The following is a 15,221-nucleotide window of genomic DNA, read 5'->3' on the forward strand; positions in this document are numbered from 1 at the left end:
AACAGCTGTGTCTAGCCTTAGCCCAATGCATTTCCTATGGAGGCAATGCATTGGGCTAAGACTAGACACCCTGGGGGAAATTTACTAAAGGAAATTTGTAAAAAAATAGGTGTATTTGTATCCAGAAATACACTTATTTTTTACATTTACTGTACCAAAAATACGGCAATTCGAATTGCCGTATTTTCGGGATAGTAAATGTCAAAAATAAGTGTATTTCTGGATACAAATACACCTATTTTTTGCAAATTTCCTTTAGTAAATTTCCCCCCCTGTGTCTCTACTGTCCATGATATGATATAATGCCAATAATAAATATGAATAACTCCATTATGGAGTAAAAGGAAGATAATACGTAGGAGATAATCTAGATTTCTAAACCTTGCTTGACCAGCATTGACAGATATGAGTAAGCCTAGCCAAGGAGCAGTGTCTGTTTCTGTAATACTCAATTTAGGACACTGTTGATTGCTGTCCGTGATTCTTGCCACAGGCTTCAGCTGCTGACGCAGACTTCGAATAATCAGGATATACTGTATATGGCTCGTCTAATGGGAAAGTTCTTTCTACCATCAATATATAATTCCATTGGGGAAATTCACACTGTACACATGCTGTTAATTAAAAGACTTTTATTTTCAGTCACTAATAGCATAGTGAGCAATGTGCAGCATAAAGTACACAGAAGATTACTGTCGTCTCATTTTCTCTTCTCTTTGGCTCCGATATCCTGACCTATTCCTTCTTTTACATAAGTGATTGTTGTTATTCTAGTGACCTTGTATTTTATATTATTAGTCATTTTATTTCTATCCAGTACGGGATTACATTCTGCTTTCTAAAGAACCTATTAAATGTGAGTGTACTGTGCGTGCGTGCGTGCGTGCGTGCGTGCGTGCGTGCGTGCGTGCGTTTGATAATAATATGATTTATTTCTTCAAAAACAGCTAAGCAAGTTGTTAGTTGTTTATAAATTTTACAAAATAAGTGTAATGGCTGAAGATCCTCTTAAAACCTGTAACCCTTAGTAAAAAAAATAAAAATAAACTTTAAATAACACTTAATACAAGAGTGGAATGGATTGGGAATTTAAAATGGCCCATAAAAATTAATAAATCTGAAAATGGCCCCATGTACATAGGAACAAATTCATTGTAGGTGGAGCCAATAGAGTAGATGGAATTACACACCATTAGCAATAATAATACCAATAATGATAATAATAATAATAATAATAATAATAATAATAATAATAATACTATTAATGGTCCTTAATCAGCAGATTGCGGTTGTCTTTTTATACCAGCTGCAAGCGGTGCAACTTTTTCATTGTAGATCAAGGTAGAGGGCATTGCATAGTAACATGCAAAGGTGGTTGGGGTCACAGCAAAAGTAGGTAGAGCCTGTTACAATAGGCTGCACCAACACATAAGTATGTGGAGCAAACACAGGTAGTCAGGGTCTTCACACTAGTTGCATGCATTGCTTATGTGAACAGTGGCATATCTATAACGGGTGCATTGTACATGGGCCCTAGGGTGACCAACTCATCCCTTTAATCCGGGACACATATTAATTACACAGGTTCTGTGGCTGGCTTTCACCTGGTTTTAAACTGCCACACCTCTAGACTCCATTTCACCTGGTTTTAAACTGCCACAGAACCTGTGTAATTAATATGTGTCCCGGATTAAAGGGATGAGTTGGTCACCCTAATGGGCCCCTGAATCCCAGGGGGACCCACACTGTGCACATTGCACCCATTTTGGTAATACTTACCCTCAGGAGTCTGCCGGCAGTGACAGGAGAGCTGCAGAAATCGCCAGAAAATCACAGTAGGGTCTGAACACTAGAATGCTCGGACCCTACTGCTCCCGGCAGTGAGGAGGGGACCTGGCCAAGAATGCTGCACCCCTTTGACATGCAATAAAAAGAATATGATTCTTATTTGCATTATTTTTAGCAATCTTGCTAATAATTAGGGTTTCCCATCTTCCTCCACAAAAAACATAGACTTTGCACACCGGATATGCGGCTTGATTCAGACCTGTTAGCAAGGCTGCAATTTTTACATATGCACTGCAGGTGGGGCAGATGTAACATGTGCAGAGAGAGGTCGATTTGGGTGAGGTGTGTTCAAAAATAAAGCAGCCACTATTTACCCTGCACAGAAACAAAATAACTCCCCCAAATCTAACTCTCTTTGCACTTGTTATATTATTTGTCCCACTTGCAGTCCATTATGGTTTTGTCCATCTGTAAAAATTGCATGATTGCTAACAGGACTTAGGGCCTTATTCTGGTTGGTGCGGCCGGCCCGTACGCGTACGTTCTGGGGTTTTTAATGACCTGCGCATGCGTACCATCTCCAATGCGCAGGCGCGAACACTCCACAACGCTTACGGACGGGTCTCTCCGTGCGAAAAAACCTGTACGCGAGAGTACGGGCATTGGGGGCGGCATAGGGGCGTGATGAGGGGAGCGGCCGAAATAATGAGGGAAAATGGGCGTAAATATGGGCGTACACGGGGGTGTGCACCAAAAATGAACGGTGCTACTACCGCACGATCGGCTAAAGCACCGTTCATTTCGGACACAAAACAGGCGGCCGCCAACCACCACCTCAGACCACACCTACAGATACCGCATGCCAGCGTGCGCCTGGGTTTGCTAATTTACGCTGATTACTACTCAAACACATACACCTGAATGTAATAAGCAATGCTGCAGTCTATTAAGTCCAAACCATGATTTCACTACCTGCAAGCCACATACAGCACTGAAACACCTTGGAAGCTTATCTTTCTATACTTCTCGACATTTAAAGGTTTGTTTAATTTAAGGTAAGAATCTTTTTAAGACCTGCTTATATATGCTAAGGTAGGTATTTGTTAAACAGTTATACACATTCACTACGTGCTTTCATAGACTTTACACAGTAGCACACTCAATCTACACAAGTAGACATGTGTCAACATGTTCACTCTAATACAAACATAGGTTTTGTATTTATGATACAATAACATAAACCACATCTAACACCTACAAAGGATGTTTCAGCAATGTTTTAAGCCCATGCCCACTATTTTGCACACAATCTTCAATTGAGTTAATAGAAAACAATAATTGAATAACAATTAGAATAATTAATTAATTGTCTGAATTCTAGTTGAAAGGCAAGATTTGCAGGTCCATATATGTGAAGGGTATGCCAGCGTGCACGGACGTACGCTCACTCTCACGAGCGGTGACATAAGCTGAGTTTTCTATTGAAAACAAGAGGGACCCGTCCGTGCAAGCTGGCGTACGCTCAGATAGCCGCAAGAAGTCGGTGGGAAGACGGACGAGAGCCGTCCGTGTACGTTAGCGTACGCTCAATTGTACGCCACTCCCCTTCGACGTTGTTTCTGGCCGTACGTATGTGGCTGATTTGTGGGTGGACTTAACCTCAACAGCCGCGTACGGAGAGCGTACATTAGTTTGGAACGTACGCACGTTTGGCCGCACCGATCAGAATAACCTCCTTTATCAGGCCCATACTCTTGTCTTCTTGTCCGGATCTTGGCATGTTCATATGACGATATAAGCAATAGCCTGCCCACATGACTGTTCCACCCTCCAACGCTGCAACCCGCTGCACTAAACACTCTTTCGGAGTACACACTGGAGGGGGGACAACTCAGGTAAAATAGAACCAGTTTGTACAGGGGCCTCCATATTGCCTCTTTTTTCCACTACAGATACAGACTGTCTGATATGCCTACGTGGAAGCTTTCACCAATGTAATCCTTGACCATTTTTTCAATGCTCACAGCATCATATGGAGTGACAGTAGACATGTCAGCAATTGTTGGCAGGTCCTTCAATCCAGACCAGATGTTCAAACTCACTCCCGCCTGACCAGCAGGTCTTTGCACTGCCGTAGACTGGTGTCCGCCAGAAACAGAGAAACAACATATGCTTTCGAGGATCAAGCACTGTGGCCAAAATGAATTCCTCTGGCTTTAACAGACTGACCACCATCGTATCCCGCAAAGCGTGTGACGGGCTTCATCCACAAAACCTACATGCTTCGCGGAATCACCACGTTTTAGCTCCTCCTTCACTTTCTGCAGCTGCTTTAGCAACAGCCTGATCAGGGGAATGAACTGACTCAAGCTGCCAATGCCGGAACTGACTTCACATGTGACAAGTTCAAACGGCTGGAGAACTTTGCACACAGAAATCAAGTCTCCTCTGTGCTTGGGTCAGGGGCATCCCCGCTTCTTTGCCTATGTATAGGCTTGAATTGCCTTTTGCTGCTCCTCCATCCTCTGCAGTATATAGAGGGTGGAATTCCAGTGCATCACAACATCTTGTTTTAGGTGATGGCAGGGCAGATTCAGGAGGGCTTGATGGTGCTGCAGTCTTCGGCAGGCAGTGGCAGAATGGCAAGTGTCCCCCAATTTTACAGGCTACCGCAAGCATCGCCTGCACACTCCTGTCACTATTTAGAAATGCTGCACCACCAAATTTTTTATGTGTGCAAAACATTTTGGAGGAGTCAGGCATCCCGTTGAAATCCCGAAGGTTGGGATGATGACATTTTTTCTCGTTCTCAGGCCCGAGTCTGGTAGGAATTCCTGAACAGTGCTCGGGTTCGGGCTCAGATTGGGGTGTTCCGCGGTGTTCAGATTTACAAAATCTGAACCCACTCATCCCTAGTTATTATTGCTACACAACTGAGGAAGGGTAAATGTATTTTCTACAGAAGAGAAATTCTGTGGAATTGCCTGGATAGACAGTCAATGGTGTTCAACATTCTGTAAACTCTCTTTAAATTTATTTAAACCAGAATTCACCCTGTTCTCAGGAAACAGCCTGGTGGAAAAAGTGCACTCAAAATGCTATATATAACTTACAGAGGTATTGCGGGGCCCCGGTTGTGTAAATACAGTATTCTAAATGGAACTGTTACTGTACTTCTAAAGCTTTGTGCAATAAGATTGTTAAGAAAATCTAGGTCTTTAACTATATGATACATTTAATGTATTAATATAAACAGTTTGAGACTGTGATGATCATTTGCAAATGAAGAAACTACACTGAAGTGTTCCAGTACAGTAAAACAAGTCCTTTGCAGAAAGTAGTATCTTTGTGTTATAACGTAATTTGCATTATGTTGTGTGTTAGTGAGACTGGGCAAAGGCGTAACTACCATAGGTGCAGGGGGTGCAGCTGCTATGGGGCCCAGAGCTGAAGGGGGCCCATCTTTCCTGTCTAGTAATATATTTTACATACATTTATCCCCATCAGTTGCAAAATAGAGGGCCCTTACAAACTTTTGCTATGGGGCCCACGAATATCTAGTTACGCCCCTGAGACTGGGTACACACTGGCACGGTTCCCATGGCTGCCGATATAGATAACTATGGGATAATTCAGCCCTGTTTGCTGGGCTGAGTATATTCGCAGAATATCCAGTAGGTCAACTCTGCAATGCCGAACGTCCGCCCCTACCCCCTTCCCCACTGGCCAAATCCACTCACATACACATACGCTCAAATGCGACCGAACGAGTGAGAAAATATTTGATGGTTACTCACCATTGAATGATTTCTCCACTGACCCTACGAATTTTCCAGCCTACAATTCCCGACGAACTCATGGTCGGCACTGACATCATGCCCATTCCAAGCAGGTATGCTTGGCTTCGTAGGGGTATGCCCAGCATTTCTACGTGCATGCCCATAAAATGCTGGGTGTTCACCTGCTTTCGTCACATGCTCGCCCCTTGCCCGCCCCTCAATGAGCGAACACTTAGGCGAGTGTGGAACTTGCCGAAGGCGTTCGCTCATGGGGTCTGCACATTCACATATTCGGCAATGCACATGCGCAAACCCACCCCCTGCTCCATACATGCAGTCACTGACAAGATTAAGCTGCATGTACAGATGACAATTGGGTCATTATCGACCCGTGGCCATGTGCATCGTTAACGATATTGATTATACTCTCTGGACAATATGTACGCGATATTGTGAACGATATTGTTAGGTAAATATCTTCCAGTGTGTACCCAGCTTTAGGCTGAATACACACCTAATATTTATACGCAAATTTTGCCCCCAAACCATGGAGAACGGACAAAGATTATTGGGTTAGTAGATTTATTATAGCGGTGCTAAGAGCCGCTATAACACTTCCTGCTTCGACCTCATTAGCGAGGCGACGCAGGAGGGGACACCGACAAGATCTACTAAAATCGCTAACTCCCCCCTCTGGCGATGTCCCCTCCAGCTGACAGCACATCACTTAACACTGATGCGCTGTCTCCTTCCCCCCCCCCGGCCGGCTGGACTACGCATGCGCGGAATCTCGCTACTCACGCGAGATCCCAGCGCAGCTCAGAGCCAACAGAAGGGACAGCGCTGTCCCTGCTATAGGCATAGGGCATCGCTGCCTGCAGCTGTCGAAGTCGATAGCTGCAGGCGGCGGAACAGTCAGTGATGCTGACCGTTCATAAATCAGGCAGGAGGCAGAGGCGCAGCACAAAATATCGTAGCTGTGCTATGCCTCCTGCCCCACACCGACGCCGATAAAGTACCCGGCCAGCAGGTGTGATACAGTAGATCAGGGGAAGCGCTATCCCCCGCCTTAAGGCATGGTAATAGCGCATATTCCCCTGATCGTTAGTTAATAAAACTAACCCATTGTTTGGATAAATTTGCTATATCGAATGGAACTAACCAATTTTTTGGAATGACCACTGTTTGTTTTTTCAGCTTTTGGCAGCAAAAGGTTGATTGTAATGGGTTATATATAAGGGGAGAGGGGATATATTGACACTTAACACTGAGGACTTTTTGCACTGGGTATATTCTTTGTTTATATATATATATATATATATATATATATCCCAATCCAGACCCCTGGTTCGCGCTTGACTTTATACTGTATATATATTTCCCCCTGCAAGGGGAAAAACACAAGGTATGTATACAATTGTGGAGAGGCGCCCTTAGTAGAAAGTTCTCTATATACAGAGGGAACGCCTCTCAGCCAGCACTGAGAATTGCCAGATTCCCCTTAGCTGGTGATCGCTGGCGAAGAGGTACTCCATCTGATGGGGACGCACAAGTGTCTCACACACTCGCGTGTCCCAGTCACTGGGTGGTGGGGAGCAGAATCCCTGCCCGTCTCCACTTCAGGGAGACGGGCAGGGTTAGGGGGGAGTACGGGGGCTACTGGCGAGACGGGGGAGCGGCAGGGAGGCGGCAGAGAGCTCCGTTGGAACTGGGCATGTGAGCATCTCATGCGCACACGTGCCCCCTCCGACAGATGCCGGCAGCTGGCGGTTGGCAATTCCATCGCCAGCAGCAGCTTTATTAAGATTGCTGTCACCAGTATTTTAAAACACAAAAGTCCATATCAAAAGTTCTTTCTTCATTAAAAGTCTTTTTTTTCCCCCTCAATTTTGGAATAAATGTGTTTCATCGCCTAGGAGACTTTTCAGGGGTTTAGCTTTAATAGTTTGGCAATCTTGACAGAGTAAATAAATGTTACAGATCCAGGGTTGTTCTGGATAGCCAAGTCTTTTACGCTCTGGCTTTTAATTAGATAGCAGATAAGGTAGTTCTATGGCCACAAAAGGTGTAGATGTGTGGAGGCTTGATTCCTCATGGAAGTTTAGAATAAGTACTATGCAATTACTTCCCTCAAGAAGGGTCCCACAGGAAAACAGCTTCAACAAATTTTGCTCCACCCTGCCAAAAAAGTTTCTGGTGCCCCCACCTCCACCCTCAAACACACACACACACATGTTGGTAATACAAACAGGGCTGTTTCTTGGCAATTTGGCTACCAGTGCAAACAGTAAAAATGTGTCCCCTTCCCCCAAAAAATAAATAAAGATTTTGCGCATATCTATGGCATGCCCATTCCAAAAAGGCTGTGTAGCCTTACTGCAAAGGTGTGGCCTTGCTACAAGGCATGTGGCCTTGCGCCTTGCCACCCAACATAGTGCTTATTAGGCAATATACCACATCCCGTAATGCCATTTACACATTATGCCCCACACCATAATGTTCACTACAGAATATGCCACACACCATAATGTCAATTGCACACTATACCATACACCATAATGCCCCTCAAACATTATGCCCCACACCATAATGTCCATTACACATTATACCACACACCGTTATGACCCTCACACATTATGCCCCACACCATAATGTCCATTGCACATTATACCACACACTATAATGCCCCTCACACATTATGCCCCACACCATAATGCACATTACACATTATGCCCCACACCGTAATGCCCATTACATATTATGCCTCACACCATAATGCCCATTACATATTATGCCACACACCAGAATGCCCATTATATAATATGCCCCACACCGTAATGTCCATTACACATTATGCCACAAACTGTAAAGCAATATGCCACCTATCCATAATGTTCGTTGCACATTATGCCACACACCTTAATGTCAATTACACATTATGCCACACATCATAATGTCATTACAGAATGAATACATACAGTTACAGGAGATACAGTACCTCTATACATTATGTTACAGGTTAATCACCAAGAGGGGGTTATGGATTTGCTTTGGGGCAGGGGGCTAGATTTAGGTGGCAGGGTTTGGGGGTTAGAGTCAGGCTGCAGGTGGGGAGGGTAAGGTATGTAGAAGAGGGGTTATGGTTAGGCTGCGGAGCAGGGGATAGATTTAGGTGGCAGGGTACAGGGGTTTGGGTCAGGCTACCAGGTGGGTTAAGGCATGTAGAAAGGGGGTTATGGTTAAGCTGAGGGGCAGGGGATATATTTAGGTGACAGAGTATGGGGGTTTGGGTCATGCTGAGGGGTGGGGAGGGGAAGGCACGTAGCTGGTACAGAGAATACTGGAATTTGGATACTGGAACTTGGAAATTTTTAGAACAATAATAATTCTATGAGAGTCAGTCTAAGAACTGAGGATGTTGATGTCAATGGTCTGGAAGCTGGAGATTGTAGCTGACGGCCCTGGAGCCGGGGGTAAGTATCGACAGTCTGGGAACTGGTAGCAGAGTGTCAACAGCCTGGGAGCCGGTGATGAGTGTTGATGGACTGGGAGCTAGTGATGAGTCGATGGCCTGGGAGCCATTAGGAATTGTTGATGGCCTGGGAGCTTTTAGGAGTTTTCGAAGGCCTGGGAGCCATTAGGAGTTGTCGACTGCCTGGAAGCTGTTAGGAGTTGTCAACAGCCAGGACGCAGATAATATAGTCTCTGACTTAGCACAGTAGCAGATGTTTGGCCTGGGTGCCAATGGTAACTGTTGACAGTCAGGACACTGACGGTGTTAGTCACTGACGTGGTGCAATAGCAGGTAGTTGGCCTGGGAGCTAATACAAGGAAACTGGCCTGCAAGCCAGTAAGGGGTAGCTAGCCAGGGGCCAGCGGTGACCTCTGCTGGAGATAACTGGAAGCAACTCAACCACTGAGATGTAATAAACAGGAGTAACTGGCAGGTGATGGGTAAGCAGGACACAGGTAACACTGGAGCACAGGATAGCCTGGAGCCTAGGAACTTCTGACACTGGAGACTTAGCACACAGGGAACAGAACAATTGTTCAAGGCAAGGAGGAAGGGCCAGAAGCCTGACCTATATCCCCCTTGCCTGTCTGTGATTGGCTGCAAGTCGCAGCATCAATCACAACCAGGAAGTACCTGTGAATACCTTGGTTCAGGACTCAGGTGTGCGGTTCAGAGTTCAGGTCAGTGGGCAGGGCAATTGGTTCAGCCTGCCAGCTGACTGCAGGTGTCATGGTGGCACCCATGCAGCGTGGGCCCAGTGTGGAATCGGCGTGGGATGCCGCACAAGGCCCAAGGGGAAACAGGGGACATCACACCATGGTCCATGGCCGGAGGAGACACAGGCAGCAAGACTGCACCGCAGAGTGGACCATCGTGAAGGTAACGAGCGCGGCCACAGACGGGACCGTGCACCATGATTCATGACAAAGAATAAGGTATGTACAAGGCGAGTGGGCTGTTAACGTTACCCCAAAATGTTACAGAATAAATGCACTGGCGTGTGTGATATGTGTCTATGTATATAGCTATATATGTATCACTCATATCTCTTTCCCCCCACTACAGACAGACAACCCCCTCCCCCCAACACCCCCCTGCTGGCTGTAGCAGCATCAGTTAACTTATAAATGACTTACTCACTGTTGTGAGTCAATGCTGCTGCCATCTGTCATGTCCTCCTAAGAGGAGCGTCATACTGGGCACCAAAACTGTCTGCAGTGGAGGTGCGGCTACAGGGGCCGGTCTCTGCTGTTTAAACAGGCTCACGCAACTGCCTGTCGGACCTGAATCTCCTTGCAAACCCCGCCGGCGCTGGGTCTTCCAAGCTGCTGCGGGGTCTGCGGACCCATTGTTACACCACTGGCTCAGCATAGCAGTGGCTATAATGCTGTATCTGTAAAACCTGTAAAACCTGCTCCCAGATTTGCAGAGAAATCTGTAGTTCACTTGAGCAGCTAATAGTCAATTTGTGATTTATAGTCAGTCCTGGAGCCTAGAGTCTAGTGCTGGGGTAGCCAACTCCAGTCCTCGAGAGCTACCAACAGTTAACGTTTTCCAGATCTCCTCACAGAATCACAAGTGAAGTTATTAGCTCCACCTGTGGATCTTTGAAAATGTGTCAGAGAGTAATGAGCGCACCTGTGCAGTAGCTAGGTTGTCTGGAAAATGTGAACTGTTGGTAGCTCTCGAGGACTGGAGTTGGCTACCACTGGTCTAGTGGTTCATCTACTGTATACCCAAAAAAACAACTGTTTAACTTTTGCTTTGTGTTCATTCTAAAGGCATACAATTTTAAGACATACAATATAAAGGCATACAATATAAAGACATACAATATAAAGGCATACAATATAAAGACATACAATACAAAGGCATACAATATAAAGGCATACAGTAAGCAGGACATTTTAGAGTTATGTAGAAAGTTAAAGCCTAAATGTCTGACGTTTTACGTTTAAAGTTTATTAATGAGGAGCATGTTTACAACGGCAAGGAGAGTCTGAATAAAAGCTGATCATTTAGTTGGAACATAAACAGCACTTGAAAAAAAAAGGTTTAGTTTTGGCACCAAATAAGGTAGACAGAACGGTAAGCCCTGGCTTTAAAGTGTTGTTTAAGTAGTGATAGATTGATTTCTAAAATGTTTCCCGTGCACATTTGTCTATTTTATTGCTGTGCTTTTTCCTTCATACCCTCAGACTTTTCCGTCATGGTTAATATATTCTTATATATCAAGGTGGACGTACATGTGAATATTCATTTGTGTTCTTTGTTTCCTTTCCTTATATGCTCTTATTCTTGTCTACCCTAGTCTTTCCCTGCCCTTGTTTGTGTTTATGTTTTTATGGGCTTTTCTCATTGTATTGTTGTGGTATTGTTGGATGGAATTGGTATGCACTCATTATTTTCCATTCTACTCTACTAATCGCTATCAGTGCTTAATTGCTAGCCAAAAAATATTTTTTATCATTTATTTGAGGGTGAATGAACTTATATAATATGTAGAGATGAGCAGGTTTGGTTTCCTTGAAATCAAAACCACTTAGACGCCTGCATTATGAACCTTTTTCTGGTTCACGCACAGTGCTGCGAACTTTGCCAGCGCTGTGCGTGATTTTAGGCTTGCCCACCATTTTGCATAAACATCCATTTGCAGCCTAGGGGGCGAGGACCTCATCATCCAATGGTCGCTGACCATTGAATGATGAGGAACGTGCACACAAAACTAAGACACTCTCAGGTGTTTTAGCTTTGTGTGCACCATGTGCGAGGTGATATCAACTGCCCGCCCCCAGCAGCCGCGTCACTGCCTCACTTACATGGATGCCCAGCATTTTCATGAGAACACCCATGAAACGCTAGGCATTCCCATGTGCACGTCTATCCACCAGTGCCCCACGCCCCCTGCCCGCACTGTTGGATGCGAATAGGATAGTGAACTTGAAGTTCGCTGTGCCCGTTTGCACCCAACGCATGAACATGCGCAGAAATGTGCATGCACATTACGCAAACATAGCGTATAGACCAAAATCAGGCCCTATGAGTAGATCTAAAAGCACCCATTCACTAATCTGACCAAGTTGGACCAAATTCCCCTTGAGCTCTTTACATGCGATAAATAGCACGTGATAATAGGCCCTATTTCTGGTTGGCTCACAAAGCAGCAGTATTTCACTGCTTTGCAAGCCTTGTACCGCCGCCCGTCGGGCATGCTAATGCCCGAACCCATTGAAGATACCAAGCGCACTGTGAATGGATATTTTGCATAAACATCCATTTGCAGGCTTGCGTGTGGGCCTGAAATCATTCAATGGTTGGTGACCTTTGAATGATTTCTGCAGTGCTCGCAAATCTAAGTCAGCCTCCACTGACAGATCTGCGGTGTCCTGCTCTGAGAATTGGGCAGGCAGCTGACATCAGCTGACACCCACCCACGGAAGGCAAGTAACCATCCCCATTCACATGGGGATAACCCCAGTTTCCCACTTTTTTGTGGCTATGCCCAGGAAATGCAGGGCATTTGCCGACAAGCCCCCTCCGCCCTTTGCGGGTGCCTCGGAGACTATACAAGTCTGCAAAGGTGCCTGCATAGAAGCCCATAGAAGTTTGCTAATCAGAATCATAATGCAGCCCCCAGGGAGCTGCAGCAGCAATGTGGGGGAGGGGGGGCAGGACAGAAGAATAAAAACAGAACCTTTCAAAAGACTGGTCAGCCACACTTTCAGCCAATCAGCAGGGGTGGCCAGTCTTTTCACAGGTTTTAATTCAGCAACACATCCCTCACTGGCCGCCACCTGCCCGGCCACCAGACTTCGGCATATGCCATCTGGGGGGGGGGGGGCGCGACAACAGGCACGCCAGGTGTTCAACAAAGGGGTGGGGTCACGTCACAGGCTGTATTGAAAAATGTTGTGTAGGAGCTGATTGGCTGGTGAATTATCACTCTCGATTTTATCACTTTTCAATCTTAGTACACTTGACCTCTTATGTCTTCATGCTCCCCCAGGGCCAGATGCACTAAGGCCCTGATTCTAATCCATACGCTTCCCTGAGCGTTCACACAGTGGTGCGATGGTTTGGAACTGCACATGCGCTTACACATGTATGCGCATGTGCAGCCTCTAGGTGCGAGTGGGCACAGCAAATTGCTTATTTCCCAGCCTGTTTGTATCTAGCAGTGCGGGCGAGGGGCATGGGGCTGCGGCGAAGGGTCGTTTCAATTCGAATACCCAGCGTTTCATGGGCGTTCCCATGTGGGCATTGGGCGGCGTTTATTGCCAGTGTAAAAATTATTTGAGGGTGAGTCCTTTATGAAGAATTTTGGTTATTTTCACATGGGTGCAAACGGATGTGCACCTGTACCCATCCATACGCACAGAGAGCACATTCATTTGAAAGGTGGAATTTTAATGGTTCAAGGTGGCAGCTTAAATAATCACTGGCTGCTGCGAAATGCTGTGAATCAGGCCAATGTATCACAATAGAAAAAAGCTGCAGCTGATACATTGTAGTCCTCAGTTGCACACAGATATTCCAGTGTCACAAATCAGAATACTGTAGTTAGCAGCCTCCTAGAGCATCCTAGTCTGGTGCTCCAAGAGGGGCTATTTGGCGCAGCTGCAGAAATGATCTGTGAGAAATATTTACTGTACATACAGTATATCTACATGTCCTGCTCCCTAGTCATCAGTATGTACTTCACTCTACCCATGTCCACCCTTGCCCTGTCGGAATGGGATCATTGGGTTGACAAGCATTAGGTCTACAAGTATTAGGTCGACATGCACTAAGGTCGACATGCAGGAAGGTCGACATGCAGGAAGGTCAACATGACTGAAGGTTGACATAGGTTAGGTTGACAGGGTCATTAGGTCAACAGGGTCATAAGGTTGACATGGGGAAGGTCTACAGGTTCATAAGGTTGACATGGGGTTTTTCACAGTTTTTTTACCTGAATGTTGACACGGTCGACATGGACACCGAAATGTAGCACCGCGTTCCCTCACAAGCCATGCTTTGGGCACGGTGCCACGCTGCGCTCGGCACACCATTTTATTCTCCCACCACGCCCTAGTGGTTGGTAGGGCATGAAATACCACCTGTTGGCAAATGACGGCTCACAATTTATTTATTTTAAATGTCGACCTTATGACCCTGTCGACTTTCCCCATGTCGACCTTATGACCCTGCCGACCTAATGACCCTGTCGACCTAACCCATGTTGACCTTCGGTCATGTCGACCTTACTGCATGTTGACCTTCAATCATGTTGACCTTAATGAAAAGTTGTGTGCCAGCGCTGGCTGTACCAATAATTAGACCACACGGTTCTCCAATAAAAATAAGTAAACAATTTATTACAATAATAATGATAAATATATCTTGCGTATTATTTTGCTTGTGAGATATTTCCAATATAACAATATGACAATATTTGCTTTTACTGTATATTACCATCCGTAATCTTCTGGTGGAATTGTATCCAGATTGTAGCAACACAGTAGTCCTGATTTGCCCTATAATTTCAAGGGCTCAAGCTTCCCAACATGACGGTCTTCCTCTATATGCTGGAGTATTTAGGAATAATGCAGGTATCCCAAAATGTGGTTTGTATCCAGATGGTGCAAGGGTCGTCAATGGGAGGATGGACAGGTCACAATGAAGTTAGGATGGAGTCAGCAGAAGTTAAAAACAGCTCAGCGCGTTTCCCCGGAACATGTATCTCTGGCTTCCTCAGGAGCAAGTGTTCAGCTATGAGCTCAGTGCTCCCGTCTGCCCGGCAATGCGTTACACGCAGCAAACAGTGCTGGTGTGGGCGCTGCCGCCTGTACCGACGATACCGGCAATCGGCGGCTAGCGGCAGTGTCCAGCCAGCACTCCAACCTGCACTGAGGTACCCACGATCACCAACTATGGGGCAGATTTATTAAGCCTGAAGTAGAGATAAACTGGAGATAAGGTAAAAGGAGAAAAAGCACCAGCCAACTCCCAACTGTCATTTTCAAACACAGTTCATTGGCTGGCACTTTTGCCATCTCCTTTTGCCTTATCTCCAGTTTATCTCCAGTTCATCTCTTCTCCAAGCTTAATAAATCTTCCTCTATGTGTTTATTCACTTTACACTGCTTTTATGAGTATTT

The sequence above is a fragment of the Crinia signifera genome, chromosome 8 (assembly GCF_055691185.1).
Source record: "Crinia signifera chromosome 8, ASM5569118v1, whole genome shotgun sequence".
NCBI classification, from domain to species: Eukaryota; Metazoa; Chordata; class Amphibia; order Anura; family Myobatrachidae; genus Crinia; species Crinia signifera.